At 44.3% G+C, this 27,381-nt stretch overlaps 15 non-coding genes and 1 pseudogene across 15 annotated transcripts; all 16 read right to left on the bottom strand.

Annotated features, from left to right (window-relative positions):
* Positions 1-1,807: 1,807 nt before the first annotated feature.
* LOC141233059 (U2 spliceosomal RNA) lies at positions 1,808-1,998 on the bottom strand. The gene has a single exon (XR_012299224.1). It is a non-coding gene; the product is annotated as a U2 spliceosomal RNA (small nuclear RNA).
* Positions 1,999-3,118: 1,120 nt separating this feature from the next.
* LOC141233058 (U2 spliceosomal RNA) lies at positions 3,119-3,309 on the bottom strand. Its single transcript, XR_012299223.1, has one exon. It is a non-coding gene; the product is annotated as a U2 spliceosomal RNA (small nuclear RNA).
* A 1,121-nt stretch (positions 3,310-4,430) lies between these two features.
* LOC141233056 (U2 spliceosomal RNA) lies at positions 4,431-4,621 on the bottom strand. The gene has a single exon (XR_012299221.1). It is a non-coding gene; the product is annotated as a U2 spliceosomal RNA (small nuclear RNA).
* A 1,119-nt stretch (positions 4,622-5,740) lies between these two features.
* On the bottom strand, positions 5,741-5,931 carry LOC141233055 (U2 spliceosomal RNA). The gene has a single exon (XR_012299220.1). It is a non-coding gene; the product is annotated as a U2 spliceosomal RNA (small nuclear RNA).
* Positions 5,932-7,049: 1,118 nt separating this feature from the next.
* LOC141232380 (U2 spliceosomal RNA) lies at positions 7,050-7,240 on the bottom strand. Its single transcript, XR_012298633.1, has one exon. It is a non-coding gene; the product is annotated as a U2 spliceosomal RNA (small nuclear RNA).
* Positions 7,241-8,359: 1,119 nt separating this feature from the next.
* LOC141233054 (U2 spliceosomal RNA) lies at positions 8,360-8,550 on the bottom strand. Its single transcript, XR_012299219.1, has one exon. It is a non-coding gene; the product is annotated as a U2 spliceosomal RNA (small nuclear RNA).
* A 1,121-nt stretch (positions 8,551-9,671) lies between these two features.
* LOC141233052 (U2 spliceosomal RNA) lies at positions 9,672-9,862 on the bottom strand. The gene has a single exon (XR_012299218.1). It is a non-coding gene; the product is annotated as a U2 spliceosomal RNA (small nuclear RNA).
* Positions 9,863-10,982: 1,120 nt separating this feature from the next.
* On the bottom strand, positions 10,983-11,173 carry LOC141233051 (U2 spliceosomal RNA). Its single transcript, XR_012299217.1, has one exon. It is a non-coding gene; the product is annotated as a U2 spliceosomal RNA (small nuclear RNA).
* Positions 11,174-12,293: 1,120 nt separating this feature from the next.
* On the bottom strand, positions 12,294-12,484 carry LOC141233049 (U2 spliceosomal RNA). The gene has a single exon (XR_012299215.1). It is a non-coding gene; the product is annotated as a U2 spliceosomal RNA (small nuclear RNA).
* A 1,118-nt stretch (positions 12,485-13,602) lies between these two features.
* On the bottom strand, positions 13,603-13,793 carry LOC141233048 (U2 spliceosomal RNA). Its single transcript, XR_012299214.1, has one exon. It is a non-coding gene; the product is annotated as a U2 spliceosomal RNA (small nuclear RNA).
* Positions 13,794-14,907: 1,114 nt separating this feature from the next.
* Positions 14,908-15,098, bottom strand: LOC141233047 (U2 spliceosomal RNA). Its single transcript, XR_012299213.1, has one exon. It is a non-coding gene; the product is annotated as a U2 spliceosomal RNA (small nuclear RNA).
* A 1,125-nt stretch (positions 15,099-16,223) lies between these two features.
* Positions 16,224-16,414, bottom strand: LOC141233046 (U2 spliceosomal RNA). The gene has a single exon (XR_012299212.1). It is a non-coding gene; the product is annotated as a U2 spliceosomal RNA (small nuclear RNA).
* A 1,119-nt stretch (positions 16,415-17,533) lies between these two features.
* LOC141233045 (U2 spliceosomal RNA) lies at positions 17,534-17,724 on the bottom strand. Its single transcript, XR_012299211.1, has one exon. It is a non-coding gene; the product is annotated as a U2 spliceosomal RNA (small nuclear RNA).
* Positions 17,725-18,841: 1,117 nt separating this feature from the next.
* Positions 18,842-19,031, bottom strand: LOC141232548 (U2 spliceosomal RNA). The gene has a single exon (XR_012298781.1). It is a non-coding gene; the product is annotated as a U2 spliceosomal RNA (small nuclear RNA).
* Positions 19,032-19,824: 793 nt separating this feature from the next.
* Positions 19,825-19,916, bottom strand: LOC141232606 (U2 spliceosomal RNA; annotated as a pseudogene).
* Positions 19,917-21,036: 1,120 nt separating this feature from the next.
* Positions 21,037-21,226, bottom strand: LOC141232508 (U2 spliceosomal RNA). Its single transcript, XR_012298754.1, has one exon. It is a non-coding gene; the product is annotated as a U2 spliceosomal RNA (small nuclear RNA).
* Positions 21,227-27,381: the final 6,155 nt, after the last annotated feature.

Genomic DNA, 27,381 nt, shown 5'->3' with positions numbered 1-27,381 from the left:
TTAGACGGGCCATATACCTTCTCTTGCCGCACCAGAAGCCTACCGCGTTCTTCACAGTACCCAGGTATCTCAGATCATCACAATAGCGGGTAAGGTAGGTCGAGATGTCTGCAGCTTCCACAAAGGGGTTCGGGAAATGCACCACGATGGGGATCTCGTCATAAGCATACAAGAGACAAAAGGTTAGTCCATCCAATTCATCTAAGTAGTTTTTCTCGTTTACCTTTTGTACGAGTTGCTGACAGCATCCCTGGCTCTTGAAGGTGATGGTGTATGTCCCCTTGTACTCGTTGTCCTGGAAGCAGAATATGTCTTCCCGCCGAAACTCCAGAACTCCAAGAAGAATCCTATGGCAGATGTAGTCCAAATTCTTCTCCATCCTCGATGCTGCTCCAACTTCAATCCTCACGGTGTTCCGCATCCGGGCATCACCCGATGAATATGTGAGCATTGCCGGCATCCTTCACTCAGGAACGTACCGACTCTTCTCTCTGAAAGGCGCAAGCCTTCACGGGATCCCTTCCCGTTGCTCCCGGACTAATCCTTCCTCCCAATAGCAGCAGGGGGGTTAAGTCCCTCCGAAGAGGAACGATCCCCCCAGGCCGAGAGAAAGGGTACCAAGAGCACCTCACAGGCAAGACCACACAGGTAAACCTGATAGATCGTGCCAAAAGGCCGAGAAGCGATAACCAGAATTGGTTTCCGACTACGGTGCCACCCAAGGATTCTGAAAAGTCCATTTGTGGAGATGGCCACCTGGACTCCCGTTAAGAAGACATGCTGTCAACCTCTAGATCCCTCACATGCCTGCACTTTTCGGCTTGCTGCTGCTGCAATCCACGCGTTTTAGATCTGCATAACTCCACCTCTTTTAGCACAGTACCCTCAACCCCCGGCTGTTCCCACCCGCCTCAACACCGTTGGAAGGGAGGAGAACCAATTAAGGCGGGGGGGGGGTGGAACGAGCAGCTGTCTACCCTTAGCAGGAGGGTTGCTGATTAATTACCTCTCCTGCTGCTGCTGCTGCTGGCTGTCCAGCAGCAGACTGAAGGTGGCTGCTGCTGTGCGCAGGTATATAAAGGCTCAGAGCCTATTATGACACGCGCAGCCAGCGTTCCATTGCCACATTCCGTCTACTGCAGGCGGGATACCTGGATGGCTGAATGTCACTGAGAAGCTCACAGAGACCGCCATAAGCAACAGTTTAAAAGAATGCCACAGACTAATCAACCAAACTTTTTGGGTTGGTTTCTCTTTTATAGTCTGCAGGCATTAAATGAAAGAAGTCAGTGTTCCAGCAGAGGGAGACAACGTTTCAGAAAAGGCATTGTAGCAAACCAAAAAAGAAATTTTAAGCGCAGCAGAGTAACCAGCTCACATACCTGTTAGCTCAGGTGAGTTTAAAAGGCTGCTGTTGATAACAAGGGCATTTGCTAAATAGATGGTGTGTGTGCAACAATATACTGAAAGGTCAATTATATTGTGCAGCTTATCTCACCACCTGTAGTTATTTAGGTGAAAGCTCCAAAATGCTTGCCTAATATGTCTGTTTATCCAAAAGGAAGTATAGAGGGAGAGCTAGATAGATAGCATTGCATTACATTACATTACATGGCAATGCAATGCACAGTTGCTGAAGTTGAACCAAAATGAGCTTGTCATCTGGCTTCTGCAACTTTTAACATGAAAAATCCAATGAGGAGAAGAAAAGCAAAGCCAAAGAGTCCATCCCAAAATCCGACAAACAAGCAAAATGAACAAAAAGCATTGAATTCAATTCTTTCTGATTTTAGAAACTGCATTAAAGAAGGGGTGCACCGGTCCTGGAGATACTGCAATACCAGGTCAATGCGTGGAGTGGACAGAGCAAGCTCTTTTTCCATCTCCCTGTTCTAAAAATCCATTTAATATATGGTCCCCAGATAGGGGACGTATCAGATATTAAACTGATAAGAACAGATACTACACTTGATCTTAGCCAAAAGGCCGAGAAGCGATAACCAGAATTGGTTTCCGACTACGGTGCCACCCAAGGATTCTGAAAAGTCCATTTGTGGAGATGGCCACCTGGACTCCCGTTAAGAAGACATGCTGTCAACCTCTAGATCCCTCACATGCCTGCACTTTTCGGCTTGCTGCTGCTGCAATCCACGCGTTTTAGATCTGCATAACTCCACCTCTTTTAGCACAGTACCCTCAACCCCCGGCTGTTCCCACCCGCCTCAACACCGTTGGAAGGGAGGAGAACCAATTAAGGCGGGGGGGGGGTGGAACGAGCAGCTGTCTACCCTTAGCAGGAGGGTTGCTGATTAATTACCTCTCCTGCTGCTGCTGCTGCTGGCTGTCCAGCAGCAGACTGAAGGTGGCTGCTGCTGTGCGCAGGTATATAAAGGCTCAGAGCCTATTATGACACGCGCAGCCAGCGTTCCATTGCCACATTCCGTCTACTGCAGGCGGGATACCTGGATGGCTGAATGTCACTGAGAAGCTCACAGAGACCGCCATAAGCAACAGTTTAAAAGAATGCCACAGACTAATCAACCAAACTTTTTGGGTTGGTTTCTCTTTTATAGTCTGCAGGCATTAAATGAAAGAAGTCAGTGTTCCAGCAGAGGGAGACAACGTTTCAGAAAAGGCATTGTAGCAAACCAAAAAAGAAATTTTAAGCGCAGCAGAGTAACCAGCTCACATACCTGTTAGCTCAGGTGAGTTTAAAAGGCTGCTGTTGATAACAAGGGCATTTGCTAAATAGATGGTGTGTGTGCAACAATATACTGAAAGGTCAATTATATTGTGCAGCTTATCTCACCACCTGTAGTTATTTAGGTGAAAGCTCCAAAATGCTTGCCTAATATGTCTGTTTATCCAAAAGGAAGTATAGAGGGAGAGCTAGATAGATAGCATTGCATTACATTACATTACATGGCAATGCAATGCACAGTTGCTGAAGTTGAACCAAAATGAGCTTGTCATCTGGCTTCTGCAACTTTTAACATGAAAAATCCAATGAGGAGAAGAAAAGCAAAGCCAAAGAGTCCATCCCAAAATCCGACAAACAAGCAAAATGAACAAAAAGCATTGAATTCAATTCTTTCTGATTTTAGAAACTGCATTAAAGAAGGGGTGCACCGGTCCTGGAGATACTGCAATACCAGGTCAATGCGTGGAGTGGACAGAGCAAGCTCTTTTTCCATCTCCCTGTTCTAAAAATCCATTTAATATATGGTCCCCAGATAGGGGACGTATCAGATATTAAACTGATAAGAACAGATACTACACTTGATCTTAGCCAAAAGGCCGAGAAGCGATAACCAGAATTGGTTTCCGACTACGGTGCCACCCAAGGATTCTGAAAAGTCCATTTGTGGAGATGGCCACCTGGACTCCCGTTAAGAAGACATGCTGTCAACCTCTAGATCCCTCACATGCCTGCACTTTTCGGCTTGCTGCTGCTGCAATCCACGCGTTTTAGATCTGCATAACTCCACCTCTTTTAGCACAGTACCCTCAACCCCCGGCTGTTCCCACCCGCCTCAACACCGTTGGAAGGGAGGAGAACCAATTAAGGCGGGGGGGGGGGTGGAACGAGCAGCTGTCTACCCTTAGCAGGAGGGTTGCTGATTAATTACCTCTCCTGCTGCTGCTGCTGCTGGCTGTCCAGCAGCAGACTGAAGGTGGCTGCTGCTGTGCGCAGGTATATAAAGGCTCAGAGCCTATTATGACACGCGCAGCCAGCGTTCCATTGCCACATTCCGTCTACTGCAGGCGGGATACCTGGATGGCTGAATGTCACTGAGAAGCTCACAGAGACCGCCATAAGCAACAGTTTAAAAGAATGCCACAGACTAATCAACCAAACTTTTTGGGTTGGTTTCTCTTTTATAGTCTGCAGGCATTAAATGAAAGAAGTCAGTGTTCCAGCAGAGGGAGACAACGTTTCAGAAAAGGCATTGTAGCAAACCAAAAAAGAAATTTTAAGCGCAGCAGAGTAACCAGCTCACATACCTGTTAGCTCAGGTGAGTTTAAAAGGCTGCTGTTGATAACAAGGGCATTTGCTAAATAGATGGTGTGTGTGCAACAATATACTGAAAGGTCAATTATATTGTGCAGCTTATCTCACCACCTGTAGTTATTTAGGTGAAAGCTCCAAAATGCTTGCCTAATATGTCTGTTTATCCAAAAGGAAGTATAGAGGGAGAGCTAGATAGATAGCATTGCATTACATTACATTACATGGCAATGCAATGCACAGTTGCTGAAGTTGAACCAAAATGAGCTTGTCATCTGGCTTCTGCAACTTTTAACATGAAAAATCCAATGAGGAGAAGAAAAGCAAAGCCAAAGAGTCCATCCCAAAATCCGACAAACAAGCAAAATGAACAAAAAGCATTGAATTCAATTCTTTCTGATTTTAGAAACTGCATTAAAGAAGGGGTGCACCGGTCCTGGAGATACTGCAATACCAGGTCAATGCGTGGAGTGGACAGAGCAAGCTCTTTTTCCATCTCCCTGTTCTAAAAATCCATTTAATATATGGTCCCCAGATAGGGGACGTATCAGATATTAAACTGATAAGAACAGATACTACACTTGATCTTAGCCAAAAGGCCGAGAAGCGATAACCAGAATTGGTTTCCGACTACGGTGCCACCCAAGGATTCTGAAAAGTCCATTTGTGGAGATGGCCACCTGGACTCCCGTTAAGAAGACATGCTGTCAACCTCTAGATCCCTCACATGCCTGCACTTTTCGGCTTGCTGCTGCTGCAATCCACGCGTTTTAGATCTGCATAACTCCACCTCTTTTAGCACAGTACCCTCAACCCCCGGCTGTTCCCACCCGCCTCAACACCGTTGGAAGGGAGGAGAACCAATTAAGGCGGGGGGGGGTGGAACGAGCAGCTGTCTACCCTTAGCAGGAGGGTTGCTGATTAATTACCTCTCCTGCTGCTGCTGCTGCTGGCTGTCCAGCAGCAGACTGAAGGTGGCTGCTGCTGTGCGCAGGTATATAAAGGCTCAGAGCCTATTATGACACGCGCAGCCAGCGTTCCATTGCCACATTCCGTCTACTGCAGGCGGGATACCTGGATGGCTGAATGTCACTGAGAAGCTCACAGAGACCGCCATAAGCAACAGTTTAAAAGAATGCCACAGACTAATCAACCAAACTTTTTGGGTTGGTTTCTCTTTTATAGTCTGCAGGCATTAAATGAAAGAAGTCAGTGTTCCAGCAGAGGGAGACAACGTTTCAGAAAAGGCATTGTAGCAAACCAAAAAAGAAATTTTAAGCGCAGCAGAGTAACCAGCTCACAAACCTGTTAGCTCAGGTGAGTTTAAAAGGCTGCTGTTGATAACAAGGGCATTTGCTAAATAGATGGTGTGTGTGCAACAATATACTGAAAGGTCAATTATATTGTGCAGCTTATCTCACCACCTGTAGTTATTTAGGTGAAAGCTCCAAAATGCTTGCCTAATATGTCTGTTTATCCAAAAGGAAGTATAGAGGGAGAGCTAGATAGATAGCATTGCATTACATTACATTACATGGCAATGCAATGCACAGTTGCTGAATTTGAACCAAAATGAGCTTGTCATCTGGCTTCTGCAACTTTTAACATGAAAAATCCAATGAGGAGAAGAAAAGCAAAGCCAAAGAGTCCATCCCAAAATCCGACAAACAAGCAAAATGAACAAAAAGCATTGAATTCAATTCTTTCTGATTTTAGAAACTGCATTAAAGAAGGGGTGCACCGGTCCTGGAGATACTGCAATACCAGGTCAATGCGTGGAGTGGACAGAGCAAGCTCTTTTTCCATCTCCCTGTTCTAAAAATCCATTTAATATATGGTCCCCAGATAGGGGACGTATCAGATATTAAACTGATAAGAACAGATACTACACTTGATCTTAGCCAAAAGGCCGAGAAGCGATAACCAGAATTGGTTTCCGACTACGGTGCCACCCAAGGATTCTGAAAAGTCCATTTGTGGAGATGGCCACCTGGACTCCCGTTAAGAAGACATGCTGTCAACCTCTAGATCCCTCACATGCCTGCACTTTTCGGCTTGCTGCTGCTGCAATCCACGCGTTTTAGATCTGCATAACTCCACCTCTTTTAGCACAGTACCCTTAACCCCCGGCTGTTCCCACCCGCCTCAACACCGTTGGAAGGGAGGAGAACCAATTAAGGCGGGGGGGGTGGAACGAGCAGCTGTCTACCCTTAGCAGGAGGGTTGCTGATTAATTACCTCTCCTGCTGCTGCTGCTGCTGGCTGTCCAGCAGCAGACTGAAGGTGGCTGCTGCTGTGCGCAGGTATATAAAGGCTGAGAGCCTATTATGACACGCGCAGCCAGCGTTCCATTGCCACATTCCGTCTACTGCAGGCGGGATACCTGGATGGCTGAATGTCACTGAGAAGCTCACAGAGACCGCCATAAGCAACAGTTTAAAAGAATGCCACAGACTAATCAACCAAACTTTTTGGGTTGGTTTCTCTTTTATAGTCTGCAGGCATTAAATGAAAGAAGTCAGTGTTCCAGCAGAGGGAGACAACGTTTCAGAAAAGGCATTGTAGCAAACCAAAAAAGAAATTTTAAGCGCAGCAGAGTAACCAGCTCACATACCTGTTAGCTCAGGTGAGTTTAAAAGGCTGCTGTTGATAACAAGGGCATTTGCTAAATAGATGGTGTGTGTGCAACAATATACTGAAAGGTCAATTATATTGTGCAGCTTATCTCACCACCTGTAGTTATTTAGGTGAAAGCTCCAAAATGCTTGCCTAATATGTCTGTTTATCCAAAAGGAAGTATAGAGGGAGAGCTAGATAGATAGCATTGCATTACATTACATTACATGGCAATGCAATGCACAGTTGCTGAAGTTGAACCAAAATGAGCTTGTCATCTGGCTTCTGCAACTTTTAACATGAAAAATCCAATGAGGAGAAGAAAAGCAAAGCCAAAGAGTCCATCCCAAAATCCGACAAACAAGCAAAATGAACAAAAAGCATTGAATTCAATTCTTTCTGATTTTAGAAACTGCATTAAAGAAGGGGTGCACCGGTCCTGGAGATACTGCAATACCAAGTCAATGCGTGGAGTGGACAGAGCAAGCTCTTTTTCCATCTCCCTGTTCTAAAAATCCATTTAATATATGGTCCCCAGATAGGGGACGTATCAGATATTAAACTGATAAGAACAGATACTACACTTGATCTTAGCCAAAAGGCCGAGAAGCGATAACCAGAATTGGTTTCCGACTACGGTGCCACCCAAGGATTCTGAAAAGTCCATTTGTGGAGATGGCCACCTGGACTCCCGTTAAGAAGACATGCTGTCAACCTCTAGATCCCTCACATGCCTGCACTTTTCGGCTTGCTGCTGCTGCAATCCACGCGTTTTAGATCTGCATAACTCCACCTCTTTTAGCACAGTACCCTTAACCCCCGGCTGTTCCCACCCGCCTCAACACCGTTGGAAGGGAGGAGAACCAATTAAGGCGGGGGGGGGTGGAACGAGCAGCTGTCTACCCTTAGCAGGAGGGTTGCTGATTAATTACCTCTCCTGCTGCTGCTGCTGCTGGCTGTCCAGCAGCAGACTGAAGGTGGCTGCTGCTGTGCGCAGGTATATAAATGCTGAGAGCCTATTATGACACGCGCAGCCAGCGTTCCATTGCCACATTCCGTCTACTGCAGGCGGGATACCTGGATGGCTGAATGTCACTGAGAAGCTCACAGAGACCGCCATAAGCAACAGTTTAAAAGAATGCCACAGACTAATCAACCAAACTTTTTGGGTTGGTTTCTCTTTTATAGTCTGCAGGCATTAAATGAAAGAAGTCAGTGTTCCAGCAGAGGGAGACAACGTTTCAGAAAAGGCATTGTAGCAAACCAAAAAAGAAATTTTAAGCGCAGCAGAGTAACCAGCTCACATACCTGTTAGCTCAGGTGAGTTTAAAAGGCTGCTGTTGATAACAAGGGCATTTGCTAAATAGATGGTGTGTGTGCAACAATATACTGAAAGGTCAATTATATTGTGCAGCTTATCTCACCACCTGTAGTTATTTAGGTGAAAGCTCCAAAATGCTTGCCTAATATGTCTGTTTATCCAAAAGGAAGTATAGAGGGAGAGCTAGATAGATAGCATTGCATTACATTACATTACATGGCAATGCAATGCACAGTTGCTGAAGTTGAACCAAAATGAGCTTGTCATCTGGCTTCTGCAACTTTTAACATGAAAAATCCAATGAGGAGAAGAAAAGCAAAGCCAAAGAGTCCATCCCAAAATCCGACAAACAAGCAAAATGAACAAAAAGCATTGAATTCAATTCTTTCTGATTTTAGAAACTGCATTAAAGAAGGGGTGCACCGGTCCTGGAGATACTGCAATACCAGGTCAATGCGTGGAGTGGACAGAGCAAGCTCTTTTTCCATCTCCCTGTTCTAAAAATCCATTTAATATATGGTCCCCAGATAGGGGACGTATCAGATATTAAACTGATAAGAACAGATACTACACTTGATCTTAGCCAAAAGGCCGAGAAGCGATAACCAGAATTGGTTTCCGACTACGGTGCCACCCAAGGATTCTGAAAAGTCCATTTGTGGAGATGGCCACCTGGACTCCCGTTAAGAAGACATGCTGTCAACCTCTAGATCCCTCACATGCCTGCACTTTTCGGCTTGCTGCTGCTGCAATCCACGCGTTTTAGATCTGCATAACTCCACCTCTTTTAGCACAGTACCCTCAACCCCCGGCTGTTCCCACCCGCCTCAACACCGTTGGAAGGGAGGAGAACCAATTAAGGCGGGGGGGGGGGTGGAACGAGCAGCTGTCTACCCTTAGCAGGAGGGTTGCTGATTAATTACCTCTCCTGCTGCTGCTGCTGCTGGCTGTCCAGCAGCAGACTGAAGGTGGCTGCTGCTGTGCGCAGGTATATAAAGGCTCAGAGCCTATTATGACACGCGCAGCCAGCGTTCCATTGCCACATTCCGTCTACTGCAAGCGGGATACCTGGATGGCTGAATGTCACTGAGAAGCTCACAGAGACCGCCATAAGCAACAGTTTAAAAGAATGCCACAGACTAATCAACCAAACTTTTTGGGTTGGTTTCTCTTTTATAGTCTGCAGGCATTAAATGAAAGAAGTCAGTGTTCCAGCAGAGGGAGACAACGTTTCAGAAAAGGCATTGTAGCAAACCAAAAAAGAAATTTTAAGCGCAGCAGAGTAACCAGCTCACATACCTGTTAGCTCAGGTGAGTTTAAAAGGCTGCTGTTGATAACAAGGGCATTTGCTAAATAGATGGTGTGTGTGCAACAATATACTGAAAGGTCAATTATATTGTGCAGCTTATCTCACCACCTGTAGTTATTTAGGTGAAAGCTCCAAAATGCTTGCCTAATATGTCTGTTTATCCAAAAGGAAGTATAGAGGGAGAGCTAGATAGATAGCATTGCATTACATTACATTACATGGCAATGCAATGCACAGTTGCTGAAGTTGAACCAAAATGAGCTTGTCATCTGGCTTCTGCAACTTTTAACATGAAAAATCCAATGAGGAGAAGAAAAGCAAAGCCAAAGAGTCCATCCCAAAATCCGACAAACAAGCAAAATGAACAAAAAGCATTGAATTCAATTCTTTCTGATTTTAGAAACTGCATTAAAGAAGGGGTGCACCGGTCCTGGAGATACTGCAATACCAGGTCAATGCGTGGAGTGGACAGAGCAAGCTCTTTTTCCATCTCCCTGTTCTAAAAATCCATTTAATATATGGTCCCCAGATAGGGGACGTATCAGATATTAAACTGATAAGAACAGATACTACACTTGATCTTAGCCAAAAGGCCGAGAAGCGATAACCAGAATTGGTTTCCGACTACGGTGCCACCCAAGGATTCTGAAAAGTCCATTTGTGGAGATGGCCACCTGGACTCCCGTTAAGAAGACATGCTGTCAACCTCTAGATCCCTCACATGCCTGCACTTTTCGGCTTGCTGCTGCTGCAATCCACGCGTTTTAGATCTGCATAACTCCACCTCTTTTAGCACAGTACCCTCAACCCCCGGCTGTTCCCACCCGCCTCAACACCGTTGGAAGGGAGGAGAACCAATTAAGGCGGGGGGGGGGTGGAACGAGCAGCTGTCTACCCTTAGCAGGAGGGTTGCTGATTAATTACCTCTCCTGCTGCTGCTGCTGCTGGCTGTCCAGCAGCAGACTGAAGGTGGCTGCTGCTGTGCGCAGGTATATAAAGGCTCAGAGCCTATTATGACACGCGCAGCCAGCGTTCCATTGCCACATTCCGTCTACTGCAGGCGGGATACCTGGATGGCTGAATGTCACTGAGAAGCTCACAGAGACCGCCATAAGCAACAGTTTAAAAGAATGCCACAGACTAATCAACCAAACTTTTTGGGTTGGTTTCTCTTTTATAGTCTGCAGGCATTAAATGAAAGAAGTCAGTGTTCCAGCAGAGGGAGACAATGTTTCAGAAAAGGCATTGTAGCAAACCAAAAAAGAAATTTTAAGCGCAGCAGAGTAACCAGCTCACATACCTGTTAGCTCAGGTGAGTTTAAAAGGCTGCTGTTGATAACAAGGGCATTTGCTAAATAGATGGTGTGTGTGCAACAATATACTGAAAGGTCAATTATATTGTGCAGCTTATCTCACCACCTGTAGTTATTTAGGTGAAAGCTCCAAAATGCTTGCCTAATATGTCTGTTTATCCAAAAGGAAGTATAGAGGGAGAGCTAGATAGATAGCATTGCATTACATTACATTACATGGCAATGCAATGCACAGTTGCTGAAGTTGAACCAAAATGAGCTTGTCATCTGGCTTCTGCAACTTTTAACATGAAAAATCCAATGAGGAGAAGAAAAGCAAAGCCAAAGAGTCCATCCCAAAATCCGACAAACAAGCAAAATGAACAAAAAGCATTGAATTCAATTCTTTCTGATTTTAGAAACTGCATTAAAGAAGGGGTGCACCGGTCCTGGAGATACTGCAATACCAGGTCAATGCGTGGAGTGGACAGAGCAAGCTCTTTTTCCATCTCCCTGTTCTAAAAATCCATTTAATATATGGTCCCCAGATAGGGGACGTATCAGATATTAAACTGATAAGAACAGATACTACACTTGATCTTAGCCAAAAGGCCGAGAAGCGATAACCAGAATTGGTTTCCGACTACGGTGCCACTCAAGGATTCTGAAAAGTCCATTTGTGGAGATGGCCACCTGGACTCCCGTTAAGAAGACATGCTGTCAACCTCTAGATCCCTCACATGCCTGCACTTTTCGGCTTGCTGCTGCTGCAATCCACGCGTTTTAGATCTGCATAACTCCACCTCTTTTAGCACAGTACCCTTAACCCCCGGCTGTTCCCACCCGCCTCAACACCGTTGGAAGGGAGGAGAACCAATTAAGGCGGGGGGGGGGTGGAACGAGCAGCTGTCTACCCTTAGCAGGAGGGTTGCTGATTAATTACCTCTCCTGCTGCTGCTGCTGCTGGCTGTCCAGCAGCAGACTGAAGGTGGCTGCTGCTGTGCTCAGGTATATAAAGGCTGAGAGCCTAAAATGACACGCGCAGCCAGCGTTCCATTGCCACATTCCGTCTACTGCAGGCGGGATACCTGGATGGCTGAATGTCACTGAGAAGCTCACAGAGACCGCCATAAGCAACAGTTTAAAAGAATGCCACAGACTAATCAACCAAACTTTTTGGGTTGGTTTCTCTTTTATAGTCTGCAGGCATTAAATGAAAGAAGTCAGTGTTCCAGCAGAGGGAGACAACGTTTCAGAAAAGGCATTGTAGCAAACCAAAAAAGAAATTTTAAGCGCAGCAGAGTAACCAGCTCACATACCTGTTAGCTCAGGTGAGTTTAAAAGGCTGCTGTTGATAACAAGGGCATTTGCTAAATAGATGGTGTGTGTGCAACAATATACTGAAAGGTCAATTATATTGTGCAGCTTATCTCACCACCTGTAGTTATTTAGGTGAAAGCTCCAAAATGCTTGCCTAATATGTCTGTTTATCCAAAAGGAAGTATAGAGGGAGAGCTAGATAGATAGCATTGCATTACATTACATTACATGGCAATGCAATGCACAGTTGCTGAATTTGAACCAAAATGAGCTTGTCATCTGGCTTCTGCAACTTTTAACATGAAAAATCCAATGAGGAGAAGAAAAGCAAAGCCAAAGAGTCCATCCCAAAATCCGACAAACAAGCAAAATGAACAAAAAGCATTGAATTCAATTCTTTCTGATTTTAGAAACTGCATTAAAGAAGGGGTGCACCGGTCCTGGAGATACTGCAATACCAGGTCAATGCGTGGAGTGGACAGAGCAAGCTCTTTTTCCATCTCCCTGTTCTAAAAATCCATTTAATATATGGTCCCCAGATAGGGGACGTATCAGATATTAAACTGATAAGAACAGATACTACACTTGATCTTAGCCAAAAGGCCGAGAAGCGATAACCAGAATTGGTTTCCGACTACGGTGCCACCCAAGGATTCTGAAAAGTCCATTTGTGGAGATGGCCACCTGGACTCCCGTTAAGAAGACATGCTGTCAACCTCTAGATCCCTCACATGCCTGCACTTTTCGGCTTGCTGCTGCTGCAATCCACGCGTTTTAGATCTGCATAACTCCACCTCTTTTAGCACAGTACCCTTAACCCCCGGCTGTTCCCACCCGCCTCAACACCGTTGGAAGCGAGGAGAACCAATTAAGGCGGGGGGGGTGGAACGAGCAGCTGTCTACCCTTAGCAGGAGGGTTGCTGATTAATTACCTCTCCTGCTGCTGCTGCTGCTGGCTGTCCAGCAGCAGACTGAAGGTGGCTGCTGCTGTGCGCAGGTATATAAAGGCTGAGAGCCTATTATGACACGCGCAGCCAGCGTTCCATTGCCACATTCCGTCTACTGCAGGCGGGATACCTGGATGGCTGAATGTCACTGAGAAGCTCACAGAGACCGCCATAAGCAACAGTTTAAAAGAATGCCACAGACTAATCAACCAAACTTTTTGGGTTGGTTTCTCTTTTATAGTCTGCAGGCATTAAATGAAAGAAGTCAGTGTTCCAGCAGAGGGAGACAACGTTTCAGAAAAGGCATTGTAGCAAACCAAAAAAGAAATTTTAAGCGCAGCAGAGTAACCAGCTCACATACCTGTTAGCTCAGGTGAGTTTAAAAGGCTGCTGTTGATAACAAGGGCATTTGCTAAATAGATGGTGTGTGTGCAACAATATACTGAAAGGTCAATTATATTGTGCAGCTTATCTCACCACCTGTAGTTATTTAGGTGAAAGCTCCAAAATGCTTGCCTAATATGTCTGTTTATCCAAAAGGAAGTATAGAGGGAGAGCTAGATAGATAGCATTGCATTACATTACATTACATGGCAATGCAATGCACAGTTGCTGAAGTTGAACCAAAATGAGCTTGTCATCTGGCTTCTGCAACTTTTAACATGAAAAATCCAATGAGGAGAAGAAAAGCAAAGCCAAAGAGTCCATCCCAAAATCCGACAAACAAGCAAAATGAACAAAAAGCATTGAATTCAATTCTTTCTGATTTTAGAAACTGCATTAAAGAAGGGGTGCACCGGTCCTGGAGATACTGCAATACCAGGTCAATGCGTGGAGTGGACAGAGCAAGCTCTTTTTCCATCTCCCTGTTCTAAAAATCCATTTAATATATGGTCCCCAGATAGGGGACGTATCAGATATTAAACTGATAAGAACAGATACTACACTTGATCTTAGCCAAAAGGCCGAGAAGCGATAACCAGAATTGGTTTCCGACTACGGTGCCACCCAAGGATTCTGAAAAGTCCATTTGTGGAGATGGCCACCTGGACTCCCGTTAAGAAGACATGCTGTCAACCTCTAGATCCCTCACATGCCTGCACTTTTCGGCTTGCTGCTGCTGCAATCCACGCGTTTTAGATCTGCATAACTCCACCTCTTTTAGCACAGTACCCTTAACCCCCGGCTGTTACCACCCGCCTCAACACCGTTGGAAGGGAGGAGAACCAATTAAGGCGGGGGGGGGTGGAACGAGCAGCTGTCTACCCTTAGCAGGAGGGTTGCTGATTAATTACCTCTCCTGCTGCTGCTGCTGCTGGCTGTCCAGCAGCAGACTGAAGGTGGCTGCTGCTGTGCGCAGGTATATAAAGGCTCAGAGCCTATTATGACACGCGCAGCCAGCGTTCCATTGCCACATTCCGTCTACTGCAGGCGGGATACCTGGATGGCTGAATGTCACTGAGAAGCTCACAGAGACCGCCATAAGCAACAGTTTAAAAGAATGCCACAGACTAATCAACCAAACTTTTTGGGTTGGTTTCTCTTTTATAGTCTGCAGGCATTAAATGAAAGAAGTCAGTGTTCCAGCAGAGGGAGACAACGTTTCAGAAAAGGCATTGTAGCAAACCAAAAAAGAAATTTTAAGCGCAGCAGAGTAACCAGCTCACATACCTGTTAGCTCAGGTGAGTTTAAAAGGCTGCTGTTGATAACAAGGGCATTTGCTAAATAGATGGTGTGTGTGCAACAATATACTGAAAGGTCAATTATATTGTGCAGCTTATCTCACCACCTGTAGTTATTTAGGTGAAAGCTCCAAAATGCTTGCCTAATATGTCTGTTTATCCAAAAGGAAGTATAGAGGGAGAGCTAGATAGATAGCATTGCATTACATTACATGGCAATGCAATGCACAGTTGCTGAAGTTGAACCAAAATGAGCTTGTCATCTGGCTTCTGCAACTTTTAACATGAAAAATCCAATGAGGAGAAGAAAAGCAAAGCCAAAGAGTCCATCCCAAAATCCGACAAACAAGCAAAATGAACAAAAAGCATTGAATTCAATTCTTTCTGATTTTAGAAACTGCATTAAAGAAGGGGTGCACCGGTCCTGGAGATACTGCAATACCAGGTCAATGCGTGGAGTGGACAGAGCAAGCTCTTTTTCCATCTCCCTGTTCTAAAAATCCATTTAATATATGGTCCCCAGATAGGGGACGTATCAGATATTAAACTGATAAGAACAGATACTACACTTGATCTTAGCCAAAAGGCCGAGAAGCGATAACCAGAATTGGTTTCCGACTACGGTGCCACCCAAGGATTCTGAAAAGTCCATTTGTGGAGATGGCCACCTGGACTCCCGTTAAGAAGACATGCTGTCAACCTCTAGATCCCTCACATGCCTGCACTTTTCGGCTTGCTGCTGCTGCAATCCACGCGTTTTAGATCTGCATAACTCCAAATCTTTTAGCACAGTACCCTCAACCCCCGGCTGTTCCCACCCGCCTCAACACCGTTGGAAGGGAGGAGAACCAATTAAGGCGGGGGGGGGGGGGGGTGGAACGAGCAGCTGTCTACCCTTAGCAGGAGGGTTGCTGATTAATTACCTCTCCTGCTGCTGCTGCTGCTGGCTGTCCAGCAGCAGACTGAAGGTGGCTGCTGCTGTGCGCAGGTATATAAAGGCTCAGAGCCTATTATGACACGCGCAGCCAGCGTTCCATTGCCACATTCCGTCTACTGCAGGCGGGATACCTGGATGGCTGAATGTCACTGAGAAGCTCACAGAGACCGCCATAAGCAACAGTTTAAAAGAATGCCACAGACTAATCAACCAAACTTTTTGGGTTGGTTTCTCTTTTATAGTCTGCAGGCATTAAATGAAAGAAGTCAGTGTTCCAGCAGAGGGAGACAACGTTTCAGAAAAGGCATTGTAGCAAACCAAAAAAGAAATTTTAAGCGCAGCAGAGTAACCAGCTCACATACCTGTTAGCTCAGGTGAGTTTAAAAGGCTGCTGTTGATAACAAGGGCATTTGCTAAATAGATGGTGTGTGTGCAACAATATACTGAAAGGTCAATTATATTGTGCAGCTTATCTCACCACCTGTAGTTATTTAGGTGAAAGCTCCAAAATGCTTGCCTAATATGTCTGTTTATCCAAAAGGAAGTATAGAGGGAGAGCTAGATAGATAGCATTGCATTACATTACATTACATGGCTATGCAATGCACAGTTGCTGAAGTTGAACCAAAATGAGCTTGTCATCTGGCTTCTGCAACTTTTAACATGAAAAATCCAATGAGGAGAAGAAAAGCAAAGCCAAAGAGTCCATCCCAAAATCCGACAAACAAGCAAAATGAACAAAAAGCATTGAATTCAATTCTTTCTGATTTTAGAAACTGCATTAAAGAAGGGGTGCACCGGTCCTGGAGATACTGCAATACCAGGTCAATGCGTGGAGTGGACAGAGCAAGCTCTTTTTCCATCTCCCTGTTCTAAAAATCCATTTAATATATGGTCCCCAGATAGGGGACGTATCAGATATTAAACTGATAAGAACAGATACTACACTTGATCTTAGCCAAAAGGCCGAGAAGCGATAACCAGAATTGGTTTCCGACTACGGTGCCACCCAAGGATTCTGAAAAGTCCATTTGTGGAGATGGCCACCTGGACTCCCGTTAAGAAGACATGCTGTCAACCTCTAGATCCCTCACATGCCTGCACTTTTCGGCTTGCTGCTGCTGCAATCCACGCGTTTTAGATCTGCATAACTCCACCTCTTTTAGCACAGTACCCTCAACCCCCGGCTGTTCCCACCCGCCTCAACACCGTTGGAAGGGAGGAGAACCAATTAAGGCGGGGGGGGGTGGAACGAGCAGCTGTCTACCCTTAGCAGGAGGGTTGCTGATTAATTACCTCTCCTGCTGCTGCTGCTGCTGGCTGTCCAGCAGCAGACTGAAGGTGGCTGCTGCTGTGCGCAGGTATATAAAGGCTCAGAGCCTATTATGACACGCGCAGCCAGCGTTCCATTGCCACATTCCGTCTACTGCAGGCGGGATACCTGGATGGCTGAATGTCACTGAGAAGCTCACAGAGACCGCCATAAGCAACAGTTTAAAAGAATGCCACAGACTAATCAACCAAACTTTTTGGGTTGGTTTCTCTTTTATAGTCTGCAGGCATTAAATGAAAGAAGTCAGTGTTCCAGCAGAGGGAGACAACGTTTCAGAAAAGGCATTGTAGCAAACCAAAAAAGAAATTTTAAGCGCAGCAGAGTAACCAGCTCACATACCTGTTAGCTCAGGTGAGTTTAAAAGGCTGCTGTTGATAACAAGGGCATTTGCTAAATAGATGGTGTGTGTGCAACAATATACTGAAAGGTCAATTATATTGTGCAGCTTATCTCACCACCTGTAGTTATTTAGGTGAAAGCTCCAAAATGCTTGCCTAATATGTCTGTTTATCCAAAAGGAAGTATAGAGGGAGAGCTAGATAGATAGCATTGCATTACATTACATTACATGGCAATGCAATGCACAGTTGCTGAAGTTGAACCAAAATGAGCTTGTCATCTGGCTTCTGCAACTTTTAACATGAAAAATCCAATGAGGAGAAGAAAAGCAAAGCCAAAGAGTCCATCCCAAAATCCGACAAACAAGCAAAATGAACAAAAAGCATTGAATTCAATTCTTTCTGATTTTAGAAACTGCATTAAAGAAGGGGTGCACCGGTCCTGGAGATACTGCAATACCAGGTCAATGCGTGGAGTGGACAGAGCAAGCTCTTTTTCCATCTCCCTGTTCTAAAAATCCATTTAATATATGGTCCCCAGATAGGGGACGTATCAGATATTAAACTGATAAGAACAGATACTACACTTGATCTTAGCCAAAAGGCCGAGAAGCGATAACCAGAATTGGTTTCCGACTACGGTGCCACCCAAGGATTCTGAAAAGTCCATTTGTGGAGATGGCCACCTGGACTCCCGTTAAGAAGACATGCTGTCAACCTCTAGATCCCTCACATGCCTGCACTTTTCGGCTTGCTGCTGCTGCAATCCACGCGTTTTAGATCTGCATAACTCCACCTCTTTTAGCACAGTACCCTCAACCCCCGGCTGTTCCCACCCGCCTCAACACCGTTGGAAGGGAGGAGAACCAATTAAGGCGGGGGGGGGGTGGAACGAGCAGCTGTCTACCCTTAGCAGGAGGGTTGCTGATTAATTACCTCTCCTGCTGCTGCTGCTGGCTGTCCAGCAGCAGACTGAAGGTGGATGCTGCTGTGCGCAGGTATATAAAGGCTCAGAGCCTATTATGACACGCGCAGCCAGCGTTCCATTGCCACATTCCGTCTACTGCAGGCGGGATACCTGGATGGCTGAATGTCACTGAGAAGCTCACAGAGACCGCCATAAGCAACAGTTTAAAAGAATGCCACAGACTAATCAACCAAACTTTTTGGGTTGGTTTCTCTTTTATAGTCTGCAGGCATTAAATGAAAGAAGTCAGTGTTCCAGCAGAGGGAGACAACGTTTCAGAAAAGGCATTGTAGCAAACCAAAAAAGAAATTTTAAGCGCAGCAGAGTAACCAGCTCACATACCTGTTAGCTCAGGTGAGTTTAAAAGGCTGCTGTTGATAACAAGGGCATTTGCTAAATAGATGGTGTGTGTGCAACAATATACTGAAAGGTCAATTATATTGTGCAGCTTATCTCACCACCTGTAGTTATTTAGGTGAAAGCTCCAAAATGCTTGCCTAATATGTCTGTTTATCCAAAAGGAAGTATAGAGGGAGAGCTAGATAGATAGCATTGCATTACATTACATTACATGGCAATGCAATGCACAGTTGCTGAAGTTGAACCAAAATGAGCTTGTAATCTGGCTTCTGCAACTTTTAACATGAAAAATCCAATGAGGAGAAGAAAAGCAAAGCCAAAGAGTCCATCCCAAAATCCGACAAACAAGCAAAATGAACAAAAAGCATTGAATTCAATTCTTTCTGATTTTAGAAACTGCATTAAAGAAGGGGTGCACCGGTCCTGGAGATACTGCAATACCAGGTCAATGCGTGGAGTGGACAGAGCAAGCTCTTTTTCCATCTCCCTGTTCTAAAAATCCATTTAATATATGGTCCCCAGATAGGGGACGTATCAGATATTAAACTGATAAGAACAGATTTTTTTTTTCTCTTTCTATCGAAAGCCCGAATTCGTGTACAAAACCCGAGTGCGCTTAAAAAAGTGACAAGTGCCACAAAAAAAGTGCACTAGGATGCTGGTCTTCTTGAAACCCTCTCCAAAAGGAGAAGGGTCCCCCAAACCATTCCCCGTCCCTCCGAGCCAGAAGGCCACAGCGAGGAACAGGGACAAATAGCCACCTCCAGCCGGAGCCAGAGGCGACCCAATCTTACCCCCAATACCTGCCCGAGTTCTCAACCGAGCAAGGCACTGGGAGCCAAAGACTGTGCTCCCCTCCCGGAAGAGGGGAGCCAACAACGCTCTCCTCCCGAAAGAGGAGAGCCAGGGGGTTTCAGGGGGGAGCGGAACCTGATGGCCACACACTCCCCCCCTAGACCTGCCAAGAGAGGAACCCGTAAGGGAACCGCATCCCGACAAAATCCTAGTAAGGACGTGGACACACGTGAAAAAGTGGACACACAGTGACAAAAAAAAATTAAATAAATAGTGAAGGTTTCACAGTATAATACTGCCCGGACCTTCGACCGGGAATTGAAAAATTCCCCATCCTAAGGCCAGAAGGCCCGGAATAAGGGTGTGTGTGAAGAAAGAAATATTGAAGTGCTAGTGCAAATGTGCCATAAACTCAAGTGGGGTTCCCAATCCCAGTGAGTTAAGGCACCCCAGGGTCACCACTCCTGGGGCACTTCACACTTCGGGCTTTCGATCTTCCCCGGCCCAATGGCGTCGATCCTGGGGGGCCATGCTTTCCACCAGATGACTATATTAGCCACCTGGCGTACTAACAAGCGCCTAAACCCCAGTGTGCATAATGTATCAATCTACTAGGGCGGCCAACATCCAAAACCGCCTTTTCGAAAGATACTACACTTGATCTTAGCCAAAAGGCCGAGAAGCGATAACCAGAATTGGTTTCCGACTACGGTGCCACCCAAGGATTCTGAAAAGTCCATTTGTGGAGATGGCCACCTGGACTCCCGTTAAGAAGACATGCTGTCAACCTCTAGATCCCTCACATGCCTGCACTTTTCGGCTTGCTGCTGCTGCAATCCACGCGTTTTAGATCTGCATAACTCCACCTCTTTTAGCACAGTACCCTCAACCCCCGGCTGTTCCCACCCGCCTCAACACCGTTGGAAGGGAGGAGAACCAATTAAGGCGGGGGGGGGGTGGAACGTGCAGCTGTCTACCCTTAGCAGGAGGGTTGCTGATTAATTACCTCTCCTGCTGCTGCTGCTGCTGGCTGTCCAGCAGCAGACTGAAGGTGGCTGCTGCTGTGTGCAGGTATATAAAGGCTCAGAGCCTATTATGACACGCGCAGCCAGCGTTCCATTGCCACATTCCGTCTACTGCAGGCGGGATACCTGGATGGCTGAATGTCACTGAGAAGCTCACAGAGACCGCCATAAGCAACAGTTTAAAAGAATGCCACAGACTAATCAACCAAACTTTTTGGGTTGGTTTCTCTTTTATAGTCTGCAGGCATTAAATGAAAGAAGTCAGTGTTCCAGCAGAGGGAGACAACGTTTCAGAAAAGGCATTGTAGCAAACCAAAAAAGAAATTTTAAGCGCAGCAGAGTAACCAGCTCACATACCTGTTAGCTCAGGTGAGTTTAAAAGGCTGCTGTTGATAACAAGGGCATTTGCTAAATAGATGGTGTGTGTGCAACAATATACTGAAAGGTCAATTATATTGTGCAGCTTATCTCACCACCTGTAGTTATTTAGGTGAAAGCTCCAAAATGCTTGCCTAATATGTCTGTTTATCCAAAAGGAAGTATAGAGGGAGAGCTAGATAGATAGCATTGCATTACATTACATTACATGGCAATGCAATGCACAGTTGCTGAAGTTGAACCAAAATGAGCTTGTCATCTGGCTTCTGCAACTTTTAACATGAAAAATCCAATGAGGAGAAGAAAAGCAAAGCCAAAGAGTCCATCCCAAAATCCGACAAACAAGCAAAATGAACAAAAAGCATTGAATTCAATTCTTTCTGATTTTAGAAACTGCATTAAAGAAGGGGTGCACCGGTCCTGGAGATACTGCAATACCAGGTCAATGCGTGGAGTGGACAGAGCAAGCTCTTTTTCCATCTCCCTGTTCTAAAAATCCATTTAATATATGGTCCCCAGATAGGGGACGTATCAGATATTAAACTGATAAGAACAGATTTTTTTTTTTAATTTGGCTATCCCCTGCAGAGGGATAAAACCGTTTATTAAAACTTTAACAAATTACAAGCATAATTACACAAATACCAAACGTTAAAAGACAAATGAAATTTACAAAACAAAAAAATACAAAGATTTTAAATAATTAGGTTCCATTGGTCAACAAGCCATTTTTTGGAAATATGTACATTCTTCTTTTTGTCAATTAAATAATAAGTATACATTTCACATAAACATAAACTTAAAACATCATTCACTGATAAAACATCTTGTTTAAAAATAGCAATGTTGCGCGCTTTCCAGAGAGATGACTTGGCGCAGTTCACTGTCTTCCAAGCCATTGTGTACTGGTCCATTGTGGGGCATTCCATAAGTCCGTATAGCACAGTTTTATATGTAAAGTCCTTGAGGTCTGCCACCCTTTCCAGTAGGGGGAGCAGTCTTCTCCAGAAATCCTTTGCAAAATTACATGTCCATAATAGATGTTCCACCGTTTCCTCGTCTTGGCATCCGGCTCTTGGGCAGATGGCAGACCTCACAAATCCTCTTCTGTATTGGAATGCCCGGCAAGGAAGACAGCGGTGCATGCAACTCCAAGCCAGATCTCTCTGTTCATTAAAAAGATAAAAAACGTTAATCATTTTCCAGATAGACATAGATTTGTCATCATCATATCTGTCAACATTACATATTTCCTCACTTTTACGTATTTCTTTAATTAGTTTCTTACTATTTCTTAATTCCTCTATTTTCTTAGTCCCTAAATTAAAATCGGACACTATTTTCCTTAAAATCTCATAATGCGTCGACAAATTAAAAGCATGGGGCACAGATATATTAACTTCATACCATCCAAACTTTCTCATAAAAAATCCTGTATTAAAACGCATAAAAAAGGACCAATAGTGATTCTTAAAAAGGGCATTAAAACAGTAAACGAACAGATGGATTAAAAGAAACCTATTAAAATCTGGAAAATCTTTACCACCTTTTACTTTTGATTTCATCACGATTTCTCTTTTCAGCTTTTCCATTTTTGAGTTCCAAAAGAAGGTAAAACAGGTTTTGGTTATCTTTTTTAAAACATTAACAGGCGGGGGTAAAACCATGCTAAGATACAATAAAAGAGGTAAAATCACCATCTTTAAAACCAATACTTTACCCTCCATTGTAAGTCTCCTCATGTTCCACATACATATTTTCGTATTTACTTTCTGTGTAACTGTTTCCCAACTATTATAACCATCATTATTTTCAGTGAATGATATACCTAAAATGGAAATGGATTGGGAGACATTAATTGGTACATCACGTAAAATCATCCCCCCAACACTTAAAATGTTACACTTATTAAAATTGATTTTAAAACCAGAAGCTAGACAAAAGGATTGCACTTGATGGAGAGTGGCCGTAAGTGATGGTGCATCTGTACACAAGACCGCCACGTCATCCATGTAGCCTACAACCTTGGCCTCCAAACCACCGCTTCCAGGCAGAGGGACACCGCATATCTGTTTATTTTGGCGTATTGCACATAACATTGGTTCCAGTGCACAGATAAACAGTAGGGGGGACAGAGGGCATCCCTGTTTCACCCCTGACCGTAAAAATACCTCTTGTGTCTTAAAACCATTCACTAAAATCTTACTTGTACAATCCTTGTAAAATGCTTTAAGCGATAGTAAAAACCCTTCTGGTATGCCCATTTTCTCTAAAACTTTAAAAAGATAAAAGTGTGAGACACGGTCAAATGCTTTTTCAAAATCAATAGATAAAATCGCCATTTTCCCCTTTTTGTCTTTCACATCCTCAATACAGTCTTTCACTAAATTCAGATTGTCCCATATACTGCGCCCCGGCACCCCACACACTTGATTAGAATGAATAACTTTGCTGATGATTTCTTTTAGACGATTTGCACAAATTTTAGCCATTATTTTATAGTCACAATTTAAAAGTGTTATTGGTCTCCAGTTTTCTAATTTTGATTTATCGCCTTTTTTGTATAGGAGGGAGACTTCACCTTTCTTCCAGGAATTTAATAAAACCTTATTATTAAAAACCTCAGTAAACAAATAAAACAAATCATCTTTTAAAATATCATAAAAACATACATAAAATTCTATTGGGATGCCATCAGGACCAGGGACCTTTCCAGTTTTAAAACTTTTAATAGTTTTTAACACTTCTTGTTCCGTTAAAACTTGGGATAAAAACTCTTGGGATGCGGGATCTAAAACAGCTGTTAGTCCTTGCAGCGAATCATCCATTAATTTATTATCTATATTTTTTCCATTAAAAAGATTAGAAAAAAAAACCTCAACTTTACCCAGCATATTTTTTATATTATTCTCACCATCTATATGGTCAATTATCACTTTTTCTTTTTTATTTTTCCTAAAAAAATATCTGGAACACTTTTCATTTTCTTCTATATGTTGTACTCTAGAACGAAAAATTATCTCTTTTCCTTTTTGTTCTAGCCATTTTGAAATCTCTTCTTTTAAGTTTGAAATATCAAGTTGTACATCTATCCCATTGTCTCTGAGCTTAAATAATGTTTGTAGGCGGGTATTTAAAATTCTATATTCTTCATATTTTTCTTTGGCTCTACATATACTCTTTTTAATAAAAAAGTCTTTTATTTTTACTTTCATTCTATCCCACCATACACTCATAGTCTCATTTGTTTTTTTCCCTTTTCTACATTTCCTATAAAACTCAATAAAATCTGATAAAATCTGCGGGTCGGTTAAAAGGGATACGTTCATTTTCCAGCTTTTCTTACCACATTTATTGTTGTCATTTACTTTTATGGTAAAGGATAAAAGTTTATGGTCTGAAAATATATTAGTTAAAACTTCACATTTGGCAGGTATTGTTTTATCTGAACCAAAAATAAAATCAATCCTAGAGCTACAATTAGCATTGCTCCAAGTGAAACCGGCGTCCTCTGGGCTGTCACTATGACACTCTTTATATATGTCTATCAATTTAGCATCTTTGACTATATCATGTAGCATACCTGAGGTTTTATCGTAGTTCCTGCTTACAGAGCTGGAGCGCCGGTTTTCACCTTTTAAAACACAATTAAAATCCCCTGCTAAGATAAAAGGTTCAGAGTTATTAATAAATAATGGTAAAAGATCAAGCATTTCGGCTCTTTCATTTTTCTCTGGGGATCCATAAAAATTTAAAAACTGCCATCTAATACCATCAATAAAAGCTTTCACTAATAAAATACGACCTGGTAAAATTTCCTGAATAAAATCAATTAAAACGTTCCCTTTAAAAAGTATGGCTACACCCGCTGATCCTGCAGCATTCGATCCGGACCAGACAGATGGCCCACACTTCCACTCATCTTTATATTTTTGATATGACATTTCATGTGGGATATTACATTCTTGCAGAAAAAATACAGATGCAGTAAAACACGTAAAAAAATTAAAAAGAGCAGTTCTTCTCGTGTTAGATTTTATGCCTCTCACGTTGAGGGAAATACCTTTGAGTTCAGCCATCATTAGAAAATGTAGAAATTTTACTTAGGTAACTAAGAGCAACGGATTTACCTGTCCGATGAACCTGATCAGACCACTGGGCTTGCGCCTCCCTCCTCATCTGATAGTATCGTCACGAGAGTCTCCGTGGAGGAGGAAAGATTACCACATTTATATAAACCCGACGCTACACTGGCATAGCTCGGAGGGCTGGCTGGCAGAACCCGCTGGGTCTCCATTGGCTGGCCATGCAGTTCCTCATCAGGTGGGTCCCCGAGGGGTTCCGCCGCCCCTGTTTGACCTGTAGAAGGTCGTCCTATAGGAGGAGGTTGCGCACAAGGCAGAGCCTCTGACTCTTCAGAGGCAGCAAGATCCCGGTCCCCACCTGTAGCAGCGGAGACCGAAACCCCTGAGGGTCCAGCGTCCACGTCCCCTTCTGGAGAAGTGTCCATCTGTTCACCTCCTGCTGCCTCCTCCGAACCACCCTTTTTCTTTTTCTTAGGACCCACCTTTATCCACTCAGCGCCCTCAGCACTAGGAGACCCAGACTGGGCATGGGCTTCTGTGTCGGCCTTTTGTCGGTCCCTTTTGACCTTACCAGTAGTGCCCTTCTGCTCCTTCTCAGCCCTCCTTTTGGACTCCCGCAGGTCCTGCAGCCAGGTTTTGGGATTTGGTATTTTACCTGTCATAGACTCTGGAGACACTTCACTATTTGGTACGCCCTTATTGTCTCCAGAGGCTCCAGGTTGTTGTTCCTCCTCCTGAGGGGTGGTCTGATCTTTTGGTCCTTGGTCGGACGTCTTGGACTTCCCCTTTTGCTCATCTTCCCGAAATCTGTGAGGGCAAGAAAAATAAAAGTGACCTGGAGTCTGGCAAAAACTGCATTTCTTTTCCTTAGGGCATTCTTTTGTCTCATGTTCTTCACTAGCACAATTTCTACATGATACATGACAGTTTTCTTTTGAATGACCATAGCGCCCACAATTTCTGCAATATACTGGCATCCCAGAAAAGAAGAAATCCCCATTTGTTTGCCCAATTTTGAAACGGGCAGGGGGGAGCCGTATACCACCTGGTGTGTTTGGATCTCTTGTACACTTCACAAGGAATTTCCACTTAGATGTCCATATGTTATATTCGTTTAATATCTTCCCAATACATTTAACACTTTTAAAATAAATTGCTAGAAATGACATTACTTCTGGAGCAGAAACAAAGGGCGAAAATATTTTTACAATAACCAGTCTTACCTCATCCAGGACGTGCTCAACAATTTGTATCCCTTTCAAAACAGGACTATTTTCAACTTTTTTTAACTTTTCTAGTACATCTCTAAAAATACCTTCTCCGGTGAATGTGATGTCATAGTCACCTCTTCTGGGATATTCCTGGATGGAGAGAATTTCATTCCTTTGTACACCAAGAAGGTTCCTGAGCACGTCCTGGACTACATACCCTAATTTCCTCATATCCGAGCCACCCGCCGTGAAGTGAACTCGGATAGAGTTTTTTAGCCTCGCATAAAGAGGCACGAGGTTAGGGTCAACCTCCATGGAAAAACGCAACAAGGTTGCAAATTGCAGCCGCTTGCAATCTGCGCTCCCAGTGTTCTTGCAGCGAAAAACACCTGGAAGCTGGGGGATCGCAACTCGTTACCCTGGGACTAAGCCCTCTCCCTAATAGCAGCAAGCAGGTTAAGTCCACCAAAGTGGACGATCCTGCCAGGCCAAGGAGAGGGGTACCCGAGTGCCCTTCAACCACAATCTCCTGCAATAAAGCACTTGATCGTAGCCAAAAGGCCGAGAAGTGATAACCAGAATTGGTTTCCGACTACGGTGCCACCCAAGGATTCTGAAAAGTCCATTTGTGGAGATGGCCACCTGGACTCCCGTTAAGAAGACATGCTGTCAACCTCTAGATCCCTCACATGCCTGCACTTTTCGGCTTGCTGCTGCTGCAATCCACGCGTTTTAGATCTGCATAACTCCACCTCTTTTAGCACAGTACCCTCAACCCCCGGCTGTTCCCACCCGCCTCAACACCGTTGGAAGGGAGGAGAACCAGTTAAGGCGGGGGGGGGGTGGAACGAGCAGCTGTCTACCCTTAGCAGGAGGGTTGCTGATTTATTACCTCTCCTGCTGCTGCTGCTGCTGGCTGTCCAGCAGCAGACTGAAGGTGGCTGCTGCTGTGCGCAGGTATATAAAGGCTCGGAGCCTATTATGACACGCGCAGCCAGCGTTCCATTGCCACATTCCGTCTACTGCAGGCGGGATACCTGGATGGCTGAATGTCACTGAGAAGCTCACAGAGACCGCCATAAGCAACAGTTTAAAAGAATGCCACAGACTAATCAACCAAACTTTTTGGGTTGGTTTCTCTTTTATAGTCTGCAGGCATTAAATGAAAGAAGTCAGTGTTCCAGCAGAGGGAGACAACGTTTCAGAAAAGGCATTGTAGCAAACCAAAAAAGAAATTTTAAGCGCAGCAGAGTAACCAGCTCACATACCTGTTAGCTCAGGTGAGTTTAAAAGGCTGCTGTTGATAACAAGGGCATTTGCTAAATAGATGGTGTGTGTGCAACAATATACTGAAAGGTCAATTATATTGTGCAGCTTATCTCACCACCTGTAGTTATTTAGGTGAAAGCTCCAAAATGCTTGCCTAATATGTCTGTTTATCCAAAAGGAAGTA

This window comes from Phyllobates terribilis, unplaced genomic scaffold (assembly GCF_046119375.1).
Source record: "Phyllobates terribilis strain yellow unplaced genomic scaffold, ASM4611937v1 Scaffold_540__1_contigs__length_1147954, whole genome shotgun sequence".
Classification (NCBI taxonomy): domain Eukaryota; kingdom Metazoa; phylum Chordata; class Amphibia; order Anura; family Dendrobatidae; genus Phyllobates; species Phyllobates terribilis.
This window is presented reverse-complemented; position numbering and strand designations above follow the sequence as displayed.